The sequence below is a fragment of the Eumetopias jubatus genome, unplaced genomic scaffold (assembly GCF_037043125.1).
Source record: "Eumetopias jubatus isolate StellerSeaLion01/CBP00866 unplaced genomic scaffold, mEumJub1_p1.0 scaffold_16, whole genome shotgun sequence".
Lineage (NCBI taxonomy): Eukaryota > Metazoa > Chordata > Mammalia > Carnivora > Otariidae > Eumetopias > Eumetopias jubatus.
Genome location: NW_028274822.1, coordinates 2,888,491 through 2,901,603, shown reverse-complemented (window position 1 = coordinate 2,901,603; position 13,113 = coordinate 2,888,491). Strand labels below are relative to the sequence as shown.

The 13,113-nt window shown below is 47.6% G+C and overlaps 1 protein-coding gene across 1 annotated transcript in view; it reads right to left on the bottom strand.

The window, feature by feature from the left end:
• The window catches only part of ZNF516 (zinc finger protein 516), a 113,310-nt gene extending 100,799 nt beyond the window's left edge, over positions 1 to 12,511 (bottom strand). Inside the window, exon 1 of the mRNA XM_028102880.1 lies at positions 12,454 to 12,511. The gene's annotated coding sequence lies outside the window, so the exon portion shown is untranslated. The remainder of the gene's footprint in view (positions 1 to 12,453) is intronic.
• Between the last annotated feature and the right edge of the window lie 602 nt (positions 12,512 to 13,113).

The window sequence follows — 13,113 nt, the reverse complement described above, 5'->3', positions numbered from 1 at the left end:
ACTTGACCCTCAGTCAAAATAATAAACGCGCTGACCTGAAAGTCTGGACTTACAGGCAAGGAACAATAGGTAAGCCACAAAAAACAGGACCAGCCCCAGAATGACGAAGCAATTTAACTGTGCTTCACCTTGAAAATGTGACAAAACTGAATAAGCAAATCGAACAGCCATCTTAGGACACCTGGGGATAAACACCAGCTTAGCTCTGTCTCCTCACAACAAGGCAGGGTTTTGTGCCTACGTGTGGCACCTGGTAAGCATCCCAACATCCTCCTGCAACTTCACACTTGTCACCCCCTACCTTTCCCCTCCCCCACCCCCCCAAAAAAACACCGGCCAGTCCTCACAGAACGGCTTGTTGTGTGCAGTCCCTGAGGGCTGGGACGTCGCGGTCCTCTCGGTACTCACCCGAACTCCTACCAGCACAGGACACAGGAATCACTCCCAACAGACTGTCGGAAGGACTGACCGAAAACGCACGGCGCAGTGTCTCACCCTCATCCCCTCAGAGAAGCATCCTCTTAGAGAAGATCCCTTTGCTTTGAGCGAATGACTTCATTCTTCCGAGAAACAGATCTTCTGAACCATGCTTGTTACCCGTTTCAGAGGGAAATGTTCATTTTTATTATTATTAATGTTATTATATTTAAATGACCTATTTGAAAAGGACTAATTGAATATATTTGTTCCAGATCCATTCCGAAGAAAAAAAGTGTTGCCTCTCCGCGAGGCACTTTATCTTACCTTGGTAAGCTCTGGTGCAGAGCTCCAAGCGCACGGACTCCTACCCCATCAGGGGCTCAGGGGAGCAAAGGGACCGACCAGACGGAGGCGGGGGGTGGCTGCAGAACCATCATCTTAGTGAAACAGTCGGCCCCTCCGCAGAAACAGCATTTTGTTGATATGCTACCACTACAGCAATGAATGACAACATGATGAATCAGCTGGGGTCTCACTCCAGATGCACCATAAGCCCAAGCAGCGAATCCATGCCACATTTTATAAATTTGCTTTTTAAACTGTGGGATTAACAAGACTAAAATGTGGCAAATTATGATAAAACAGGTTTAAATCTTACGGGGCAATATAAATAATATCTACCTCATTGAATAAAGTAATTCTTATCTCTTTTCTAAAAAAAAGAAAAACAACAACAGAGGATGTTTTTTGATGTACAGAAAGTGGGAAGAAACAAGTCGCTCACATAGTTGATATGCTGGATGTAAAATTATCGCTACAGGAGACAGAAAATGAACTCAAACCATGACAATCTTCCGTCTGTCTTCTGAAAGTCTCAGGGTAAGCAGGTTTATCTCTTATTTAGTCCACTCTGTGACTGGTGAGTCTCAACGGGAGCTGGGTCATGCACTGCACACCCCCCTTTGCTGGGCCTCGAGAAAGGCCAGCATCTCGTCCCACCTCACAGATGAAGAAGTGAAGGCATACCGAGGCTCTGTCACTGGCCACAAGTCACTTGCTGCCTCCCGCGGGACGTACCCCTCAGCCCCCAGCACCCCACCACCGCTATCTCTGGTTCCTGGCACAGGTCTTGAGAGTGATGACAAATGACCTTTCTTCCTTTCATTAAACTGCTAGGATTCGACAGAGACATTCCCAAAGCATCTTCCCTTAGTGTCCCTGCGGAAAAACAGCTGAGCTTTCAGAGTGACGATTTCTGACTCACCTCAGCAACTGGCCACGGTTTAGGGTGGGGCGGGTCATCTCACACCCCCTACAGCTGCACCATCCTATGGGGTAGCCAGCTAGGGCTAGTCCAAATGGGGATGAGCTGTGTTAAACACACGCCCGATTTCCAAAACTTGGTGTAAAAGCAGAACAAAAAATATCTCAGTAATAATGTTTATGTCATTCATATGTTCAAGTAACAATTTGTATAGATTGGGTTATATAAGACAAACTAACGTGATTTTCCCCATTTCTTTAACCTTTCTCATGTGGTTACTAGAAACTCTAAAATGACAGATGCACTATAATTCCATCAGGCAGCGCCGTCCGGGCCATGTCGGCACACTGCGGCCTGGGGGCCAAATCCTGCCCACCACCTGTTTTTGTACGGCTTGTGGGCTAAGAATGTTTTTTACATTCTTAAGCGGTTGGAAAAAAGCCAAAAGAAGAGTAACAATTTGTGACACATAAAATCATAGGAATGTCAAGTTTCAGTGTCCATAAATAAAGCTTCTTTATGTGCTGACTGGCCGTCTAGGGCTGTCTCCGCACTACAAGGCAGAGCAGCTACAGCAGAAAAGAGCTGGCTTGCAGAGCCCCAAATACTTACTATCTGGCCCTTCACAGGAAAAGTCTGCCGACCCCTGCCCTGCGGTCTTGTAAATACAGACCTCTAGTTTCCAAGGCTCAGAAGAGTGGGGCTCAAGCCCCCAGGGGCTCCAGCGGCACCTCCCCTTCCGAAGCGGACCTGGGGAACAGGCAAGGGGAGCTCCACCAGCTGGCTGGAACCACTGGGGGCTGGTGCAGGAGCTTCCCCGCTTCGAATCCTCAGACCACCCTCTGAATTTCTCCTTCCTGATGGATGACTCAAAATCTTTGTCCTCAGAGCAGATAGGACGACATACTGACTCTGCCAGGTTCTAAGTCCCCAAAGGCTCGGGCAGCTGGGTCCCATTCATGGGACCTACACACTGGCTCCCAGCTTCTCTGCAGTGGTTCCTGGGTAACCCCAGCCATCTAGAAGGCAAAGGAGCTTGGAGGGTGGGGAGACTGGTCCTCCACAGAGTGATCTATCTCTACAGAGATACAATTCCAGACGGCTCAGACCAACCACACACTTTTTAAACAAGCATGAGGAAGGTTATAAACTCAAGGTGACCGCCCCAAAGAGGTCTACTGAGATAGCCCAGCTGTGGGGCTTTGACCAAGCCACCTGCGTGGGTCTCAGCATGCTCCTGGGGGAACAGGAGCTAAAAGGACTCCCTAGCTCCTGTTATGAATACCAAAGGATACCCATAAGGAATGTGTGCCACTCCCTTGCTCACCATGGGCCTGTGATCAATGTTTGTGGAAAGGAAATGAGCCTTAACAAAGCACTTATGAGCTATTTATTTGGGGGGCTGCTTATTCAGGCATTCACCAAATTTGATTCAAGTCTATAATAAGACACTAGTAATAAAAATTAAACTTCTAATATAATGGGAAACTGTAATATTCAGTAACTTGGATCATATTTTCATGGTGATTCAAAAAACAGCTCTCAGTGCTTTGGACTTTGTTATTATGCCACTGGTTCTCTGAAACAGCCACTACGAGAACAACCTTCCGAAAGTCACTCCGCATTGACCATAAGAATATCACCGAAGACACTGTCCACATAAAAAAAAAAAAAAAAAAAACCATACCCTGTATAAAAACAGCCAATATCAGAATCAACGTTAAAAAAGTTTCCTTTAGTGTTTGTGCTAAAAGAGGCTCTCCTTCCACAGGAGAACCGATGAGTTTTGCCCTTGTCATCGATTCAACATATAAATGGCATGTTTCACTCCTAGTTTTAGTCACCAGAAAGCTCAGATTCTAAATTCTGGTTCAAGTATACCCACTGGAAAGACTGTTGTGATCTGGATATACAATCCTATTTTCCCCTCATTGAGGTCTATTATTTCATTTCCTTGTTCTTGATTTTTATTAATGTTTCACTATATATTTAACATGTGACCCAGGTACTCCTTGTCTTGTTTATGGAAGGAGATGCGTATAAACCAGCAAACTCTTACTGCCAACATATAAATAACAAGATTTCAATTACCAGATACTCAAACAAGCCTGCAAAAATCCTCACACAAGGGATGACGTCCATAAAGTAAAACACTGATCAAACAGATCTATGCAACTGAGTTCATGTTGGACGTAATGTATTATAAAAAATTCTAGAAAGGCAGCAAACTACCTAGGGTATAGTTTTTGGTAAATAATGAAAAGGTATTCAGTACTATCTTCTTCAGAAAAGGAAAAACAGATTCTAAACTGGGGTCTCAACTTCCTGATTTTTCCTCTGAAGCGAAAACCTAGAACATCAGCCCTGTTTGCTCACCTGGAGAAAGCAAAAGCCGGTAGGCTTTCTAAGCAGCTCTTGCATAATGAAGTAAAATCTGCGGCATCCTGGCCCAGCTCCCAAGTTAACCAAGGCTGGCGGACGGGAGGGAGACCTCTCCACAAACTGGTAATAGTCTGCCGGAGTCCATTTAGCAACCGGGAGCAGACCAGACACCAGCCAGCCAGGGCCACGGGCTGCCGTGTGTGGCCTGACGCCTCATCTGCCATCAGAGAGAGGACAGGGAAATGAATGTCTCCCTGTATTTGGCTCACTCCCGCGCCCAACTTCCTTTCTCTCGGTTGCCATGTTGCCCACACGCACCAAGGATGTGCTGAAGGCGAGGTGCTCCACGCCCTACCCCACCCAGCTAGCAGCTCCCCCAGGACGTCTGTGGCCCTCGGCCCCGTCTCTCAGAGCACCCACCATGCAGATGCCCACTCCCCAGAGCACTCCTGCACTCCACCGTCTGCCGCAGTCTAGGACAGAATGCCCGTGAGAAACCAGTGGTCTATCAACAACTATCATTTGTCTCTCTGATCCCTTTCCCTGAAATTTTTGGTGGTTTCTTTTTTTTTTCTTTTAGGGTTTTCTACCCCATGCTGGTCATTTACTTTCTATAGTCACTGTCTCACAAAAAGCGATGTTATTATTGGTGCTACCACTGGGTTTCCCAAGAAAATCTATACCCTGGCCCCTTGCTGAGCTGGGAACTGTGCAAAAAGCCACTGGGTGTTTGGTGACCTGGGCTTCCCTCCTTGTCTGAGCTCAGCAATGCTGCAGGAACCTTGGAATGGGACAACCCATCCAATTCTCACACTAACACGCTATCCCCACTGAAAGTGGCAAACATTTAGCCCATATTTTTTCTTCTCTTTGGGGCTAGCGCTGAGCATCAGAAGGTAAAATTGAAGTGGGGCAGTATACTATCCACAGTCCTAAATACCCCATCACTTGCCGGGTCTACACTCTGCAGCGCTAAATGAGCTCGCAATAAGGTCACCTTGAAAGTGGGCTTTCGTCTACCTCCCCTTGCTGTGTACCTCCAGCACGTATTGGGAACTGGGAATCCCGAAACCTGTTTGAGCTCTGCTCTATGGCCGTGGCCATGGCTGAACCACTAAATCCATCTGCGTTTCAGTTCCCATAAAACGTGAGGATCCACCCCAAACCACCTCCAAGTTTCCTATCAATTATAACACATATACAACCCTCAATATGAAACTTCTAAAACAAGCCCAAACAGAAATAACACAAATTTACAAAGAAAGGTAAATAGTCATGAAAGTAAACGTTTTCCTTCACAGTCATTCTATAGAATTGATTTAACGTTCACGCTCCTAACCGAGATGGAAACCATACCCTGGAGTGAGGAGCCCCGTGAACTCTGCGCCAGCCGAGAAGGTACAGCTTCATCAACCACCACCCCATAAGCTTCTAAAAGGTGCCTTTGTGGCCCAGAAGATCTCCCACACTTTCCAAAATGGCCTATTATGTCCACAGACAGTCGGAAGACCTCACAATATGACCGCCTGAAATGCACATGGACGACTGCCCTTCTACCGTTTGCAGCCAAACTCAAACACGGACTGTACATCATCTCCAACCAAATCCCAAATCCGAACTGCAGTAACCTCCTTTTTTAACCAATTCCTACAGACACTTAAAACTGAATAGCTGTTAGAAAAATTAACCTTCCTTCCCAAAGTTCAGAGTGTCAGCAGCCGTGATCTGTAATCAATCTAGAACAACAGAGAAGCCAATCTTCCTGTAAAACCATTAACAGATTCTGCTTTTCTGTCACCAGGGTAATTTACGGAGGCCAATTTTAATCCTGCCGCTAAACCACTAATCCCACGACTCCACAGAATTGTCCCCAAGTTTACGTTGCTATGGCAAGGACTTTTATGTGAGGAATTCACTTATTTACGACCAGTCATGTTTTTTAAGTTGGCTTTAGGACTAAGATCATCTTCCTCACCTCTTACTTTAAAAAGTAAAAAGCCATTTTTGGAATCAGGACGGCCCTTGAACACCTGGGCTGTGCTGTACTCATCAGAATAACACTAATGTAAATCACGTGTGGTGTTACTCAAAGGGACAAATTATCGTCATTATGCTAATGGTCACGCTAAAGACATGAAAAGCTTTGGTATGATGAATCTAAATCTGGTGGGAATATGATTATCAATGTGAATGATGATATTTTCTCAAACTGGCATAAAAATGTCCTCCCCGTGTCACTTGATAATGTCAATATAAATTATGCATCACCAAAAGCGGCATTCGCGCTCACGGCTGCAATGCTATGAGGTGACACCCAGGCCCGCCTTCCTGCCCACAGATGCCCTGCTCTGAAGCCACACGTGCGCACACGCGCGCACACACACACACACACACACACACACGGAGTATAAATGTGTTTACTTCTTCCCCTAAAACAGGGAAAAACAGTACGATGAAAGCTAACGAGACAGACTGAACGAGAGGGGTACCGAGAGACGAGTTAGCTCCGGACGCTAACAATGGAAGCACAATCTTCATGCTGTTCCCTGTTCATAAATTCCCGGGATGTCGCCTAAGAAGCCACTCTGGTGAATTAAACGCAAGACTATCCAAAAATTCAAAAGCAGTATGTGTAAACAAATCACTAAGTGAAAGCATCTCTGTTCTGCCTCTAGATCATTCCAAAACAGCACCACAGAAATTTAAACTATGAAACAGGATTGTCCATCTGTTCATTGATCCGACCATCCATTTAAAAAAAAAAAAAAAGCCAAGTCTTTAAGGGAGGGAAAAAAAACACATTTTTTAGGTCTAGCTTAAAATCACTGAAATAATCAGGAACTAAACAGGGAGTTATCAGCCTACTTGCAACCCACAGAAGTTTTAACTACTCCCACTGGGCTCTGTATTTCCCTGAATTAACACAGTCAACACTTAATACGAAACTATTTTCCACAAAAATTATTTCAGGAAAGAAACAAGCGATACTTGCTCATTACCCTTTCACATCAATCGAACAGGAAGCTGCTAAAGCCACGAGCAGCCTCTCCACACCACTTTGGATGCATTCTTCACTGTACTAAATTTCAAAGAACATTCTCGAACGCTGAAATCAATCAATGCCTAACACCATGCCAAGTCAGCTTGAGCAATATAGGTTAAATAGTGCCATATGGCAAAGACAGACACATGTTGCCCTTTTCTGAAACAAAGGGGAAAATTCCTAAACAAATATCCTTTACTTTAACATGGGAAGAGCTGAAGACAGGGGTTTCCAAGTGTTACTAAATAATGCTGAAAATTCTATTTTAATCCTTAAGGACTATCTGGGAAAAACTACAGAGTTTTAACAGAGAACCTCATTTAAGAGTCTCTCTTTAACTATGTCCTGAAAGCTAACACCACATGTTAGCCTAAGCTCACCATCCCCTAAATGAGCAAGAAAATAACAGGACAGCTGTATCCAAAGGCTGAGCTGACATCAGCAACTCCCTAGGGTGTCAGATCCGCAAGAGGCCAGTCTACCTGCTTCTGAAAGAATAACACGCCAGATTAATTTTGTCTTAAAATATATTAAAAAATCTCACCCTGTGTTCAGCACTCCACTGAGGAACTGTCTGAACTTCACAATCACATATAATACCTATCCCTGAAATTTCGATTAAACAACTTGATTAAATTCTTGACCATACACACACACACACACACACACACACACACCCAGAAAGAAAAATATCTACCAGAATGAACTCATACTTGAAATAAACAGTAAAACGTATCTAAACCAATATAGTTTCTAAATGATTTATTTTTTCTATTCCCCGGGTGGTGTTTTATTCATTACTTTACATCTGTTTACATGTTTACGTTCTCAAAGTAGTTGCATTTCTAATTACTCCTGCTTTGTGATTTTCAGTACCAAAGGATTCGAAGAATAAATAAAGATCAGATCTTTTTGGAGAACTACTTTTAAGGAATGTTGAGAGCCACAAAATTACACTTCTTTACAATTCGAATGTATGCCGCTGGAAAACATCTCATTCTGGACATAAATATGACAACCAGCTCCAGCTTTGGAAAGAAAAGCTTCAGCTGTTCAAATCACGTGTAGCCAGATGCAAGGGATAAGGAATACACAAAACGGACAGTTGCAACTGCTAATTTTTACCAGTCTGTCTAAAATATACTCGATATACCTTAGTGGGGGGTACAAATTTCAAATACAAGCGATGCATTTATAGGGCCTGTATATGCATCCTCACGTAGCTATTAAAGTCATACCCCTAAAATAGTCCTCTGCAGAAGAAAATTAATTTTAAAATAAACATGCATTTTAAAGAACTGGATGAGACATTTTAAAATTCATAGTGAAAGTTTTTCTTTATTCTTCCCCTACGGTTAATTTTATTAGTAAATTCTTCATAAATAAACATTTGATGGGATTCCTTTCTTAAAATGGGTTTGTGACAAGTCACGAATACTCCTGAGAACTCTAAGATAGTCCCAGCTAGAGTCCGATGACAAAGAGGATGTCCCGTACCCCCCACCCACCCCTAACTCACTCTACTTTGGTGAGAAAGGCGGGGAGGGGGGTCTCAACCCACTCCGGGCAGAGGTCACCCCTCCATCAGAGAGAAATGTCCTACCTCTCCCACCCCAAACTCCCTTATTTCTGGGACCAGTGAGAACGGAGGCCAAGGCCTGAATCCAAAAAATGCTGTTATTCACGTGGCCCTGAGACACATTCAGACCCGTAACAGGCTGCCGCCAACACTCTGCTGGCCGGTGGCCATCGGGTGGAAAGGCTGCAGTGAGAGCGCCAGAGGAAGGGCAGGAGGGAGAAGACGGTCTCAGTCGCAGCACTCGGCCCATGCCACCGTTAGAGCCAAGCCAAGCACAAAGCAGGAGGTGAAGACTTGCTGGTGCCCAAACTCCTGGGCCAGCTGAATGGCAGCCTGCGGACACCTGTCTGCAGGCGACATTTACACCTGCCTTCTAGACACTCCAGCCTGCTATCTACCCCCACAACATACAGGTAGATGCAGTCTGATCAGACCTCGGAACCAAACACGTCCGGACTCTGCACTTCACCTGAAAAATGCAAACCCATAAGGCATGGCATTTCCTCTCCACGGAGTCATGGTCTGGGAGCCAAAGTGACACAATCACTCTGCACGTTTGGACATCACTAATTCTGGAAGCAAGGGTCAAAGGTGCCAAGCGGTAAGCAATCCAGGAAGGTCTACGTACTGGCTGCTAGTTCAGTGGTCAGTTCAAGTACAAAGCAGGAGTCCACCGAGGGTCAGGGCAGCGCAGGCACACTCAGCTGGGCCAGGGTGTCGCACGGCCCCTAGCTCTCTCTGGACTTTGGTCAGGAAGGGGAGAGCTAATTACACTTTTCCCACAGCCTCAGGAAATTTCGAGGGGGAGGGGTGAGGGCAGCAAAGAGATGCACTTCTGAAAGAACCACTTGATCCTGTCAGAAGAGCTCTATGCAAGCACTAAAATGTATAAACAGAAGGCGTAAGATGTCTGCCTTTGAGGAAGGAATGTTACTTCTATATTCAAATATTTATAATGCAGATATGTAATCAAATGAATGTAACTTTCTTTTGCTTTCTTCCATTATGTCTCCTACTTCTGCTTCAGTCCCTGCCCTTGAGAAAGTCTGGATGTCTCCAGCTAAATTTGGCCTTCAAACACTGACGAAAAAGTTCTGTTTCCTGCACCTTTAATACAGATGCTTTATTCAATGAGAAACCTAGTTGCAAGCAAAATACCACTTTTAATTATATAATTAACACTTGCCCTGTTCTCTGGGGTTGAAAATGGAATAAAACCCAAAATAGCGTCCTGTCTTGAACAGTGAAAACAAGCACATTATAAAAGGAAAGCGCAAGCATTTGGACAAGCTCTTTCGTGCTGGACGTAACCGTAACCAGCCTGTACTCCAGTCTCCTATTCCTAGGACATTAAGGTATAATGCCCTTGAAACTCTACACACAATCCCCAGCCAGACATAGCGCCACTCCCACAAAATGCCTGTTTAAAAGATTCCTTCTGGTAAATTACAAATAAAACCACTAGGTATCCTGGAAAATGAATACATAAAAATCCACAAAGACCCATTAAACTGAGTGCTGGTTTTTCAAGAACAGTCCATGACTAAACGCTACTCAACGTCCTCGGTCACATTACCACTTTTCCCTATTTGGTAAGACTGAAAACCATCTGGGAGAGCATACCTCATTCTCAAGTATCCTCTAAAGAAGTCTCTTTTCTTTTCCACATAATTGTTGCGACACAACATCCACATCAAATGGGTCACCTATAAAACTCAAATATCTCCATGTAGGAGCAATTAAGGTAAATGAAGATAAAGTACAATTTATGGACATGGAAACAACATGCTTTTCCCATTGGCCAGCTTTCAAAAACATCTCTCATTCTCTTTCCTCCTGCGAGGTCTCTGGGACAACATCCTCCAAAGTTAAGACACATAGGACTTCAAAGTTCCAGGAAAACTTGAATCTCTCAGTTTCCAGTCAACTTTAAAGGTTGTTTACCAATAACAATGGGATTAACACCAATGATGTAAACTCTACTCACCAGCGATGAATATCAGTCACACAGGGCCAAGTTCTTGATCTGGTATCTCTCAGTTATTAGGCCACTTGGGGAAGTGGACTCTGGCAAAAGCTTTCAGAAATAAAAATAAGCAAAACTCCTCTCTCTCCGCTGAACTCTACACCTACTACGAATGCTGCTTTGATGCTTTGTTTCATCTTCGAGAGGCATATTCCCACTCTCTCTGGTTCCTTTTATTACACATCCCTCTGGACTATTTTTTTTAGAATGTTAATGTGCCCCCCATGTTTCAGTATATTCAAATTAGCTAATTTAAGAAAACAAAGTCCTCCTACTGAACTAAGAAAAATACTAGCCCCACAGGCTTGAGGCTCAGCACCTCAACATTCTAAGTCCTTGTGGCTTGCGACTGCTTCTGGCTGGGCCCCTCCAAGATAGCATGGGAGCCTAGCGAAACTAAAGATGTCCTCCTCCGGTGACCAGCCCTCAGAGCCAGGCTCCAGGCCAGCTCAGGCAACTCGCTCCCCAATTCCTGCAAGAGGGGGAAGCTCCCAATCCTGCCCAGCAGAGGCATGTGGCATATTTAATTCTAGCGGGTTTGTGTAAACATAAATAGCACAGCTATTTTGACGCCACAATCAAAGAATGTAAGAGAAAATGAAGGAGGAAACAAACAAATGATAAAATGATGAAGTGAGCTTTTTTACGCAGCAGTAGAAAGTATCCTATCAAATAGCTGGCATGCCTAGTTCCTTAAAGGAGCACTTACATTCCTAAACCAAAATACTCCAATCATATTAATAGGGCGGCTTAAAAAATAATCTGGAGAGGATCCTGCTGGGGGACTATCCAGCCTTGCTTCCACTCCGGTCAGTACTTCAGTGGCATTTTATTACACGGCCACAGGATGGAGAGCCACCAGTTTTTAAATCATCTTTAATCAGGACTGCAGACTTAACTGCAGGCTCACGAGGGAAATGCCTTCCGTGGCATGTTTAATTAAGACCACCGTCTAAAGTTCCTTTTGTGACTTGCTGTTGGGTCCCGCAGCCCCTGCCCTTTGTTACGCAGTGGACCCCGCTAGCAGGCCCGGCCCCACGCCCTCGGGCACATCTGGGCTTCCAGGAACAACCCCCCGCATCCACGCCGGCTGCTCGCCGCCGGGACGGGAAGAGGCCACGCAGGCAGGACGCCACACCCACGCGCGGCAGCCCCTCGCGGGGACGGCCTGCGGCCGCCCCAACACCGCCCACCCGCAGCCGCTCGCGGTGCCCCGGCCCGGACCAAATCAGGTGTGAATACTTATGTAATCGTCCTCCGGGGGCCACGCCTTTCCCACCGCCCCCCCTCCGCCAGAACAAAGTGAAGTTTAAAATAGAAACCAATTACCTGGCCTCAGCCGCGCCTTGGCCCCCGGAGCGCGGCCCGCGCCGCCACGCAGCCCCCCGCCCCCCGGCCCCGCGGAGACACCCTCCCCACCATCCCTGCCGGGGCCAGGCCCCCCACTCCCCGCCCCGCGCAGACCCCCGCCCCCGCCGCCCCCCCCCGCTCCCACCCCGCGAGATCCACACACACACCCCGGCCAGACCCCCATTACCCGCCCCCACCCCGCCGAGACCCCGGCAGTCCGGCCCAGCGGAGACCCCCGCCCCGGGCCAGGCCCCCCACTCCCCGCCCCCGCCCCTTGCAGACCTCCGCCCCGGCCAGGCCCCCCACTCCCCGCCTGGCTGCCCCACTCCCCGACCTCTCCCTCCCAGCCCGCTCCCTCCCCAGCTAGTCCCCCTCCGGCCCGCACGGACCCCCGCCTTTGTTACGGTGCGAAGTTGGGCCGTGGGTCCCCGTCTCTTTCACTTCTTGGGTTACAGTGCAGGCGAGTGACGTCCGCTCCACATGACGGGGGCGGGGGGCGGGCGCCGGGGGGCGGGGGCGCGGGTCGGGCCCTCCCCCACCTCTCGGCCCTACCCGCCCCGCCCACAGCCCGCCCCCTGGCAACCCAGCAACAAGCGGCCACCGCCCCCGCCCCGGGGCGGGCAGGTAAATCCCCCCGCCCCCGCCCCGCCTCCGCCCCGCCTCCCCCAGCGGCGCCCCGGGCCCTGCGCCGCTCTCTAGGAGATACATAAATAGGAATGATTTAATCCCGCGACACCTCCCCCCTGCTGCCCATTCCTCACTCCGCGAGTTCCCTGACGTGGGGGCGGGGGGGAGGGCGCACAACCGGATCGAACTCGGGTTTGGGAGCCGAAAATGGCCGGAGCAGGAGGATCGGGGCGGGACACTAGCTTGTAACTGAGTTAGGTTCTTGCAGGGGGGTACGACGAAGGTCGCCTGGGGTCGCCCATGGACCCTCGGGGTAACCTTGGTGCGGCCCGGCAGATGGGCACACCGTGCGTGGACGAGGGCGGGGCGCGGGGGTCCCTCCGAGGGGTCTCCCTAAAGGGGTCTCCGGAGAAGGAGGGGTC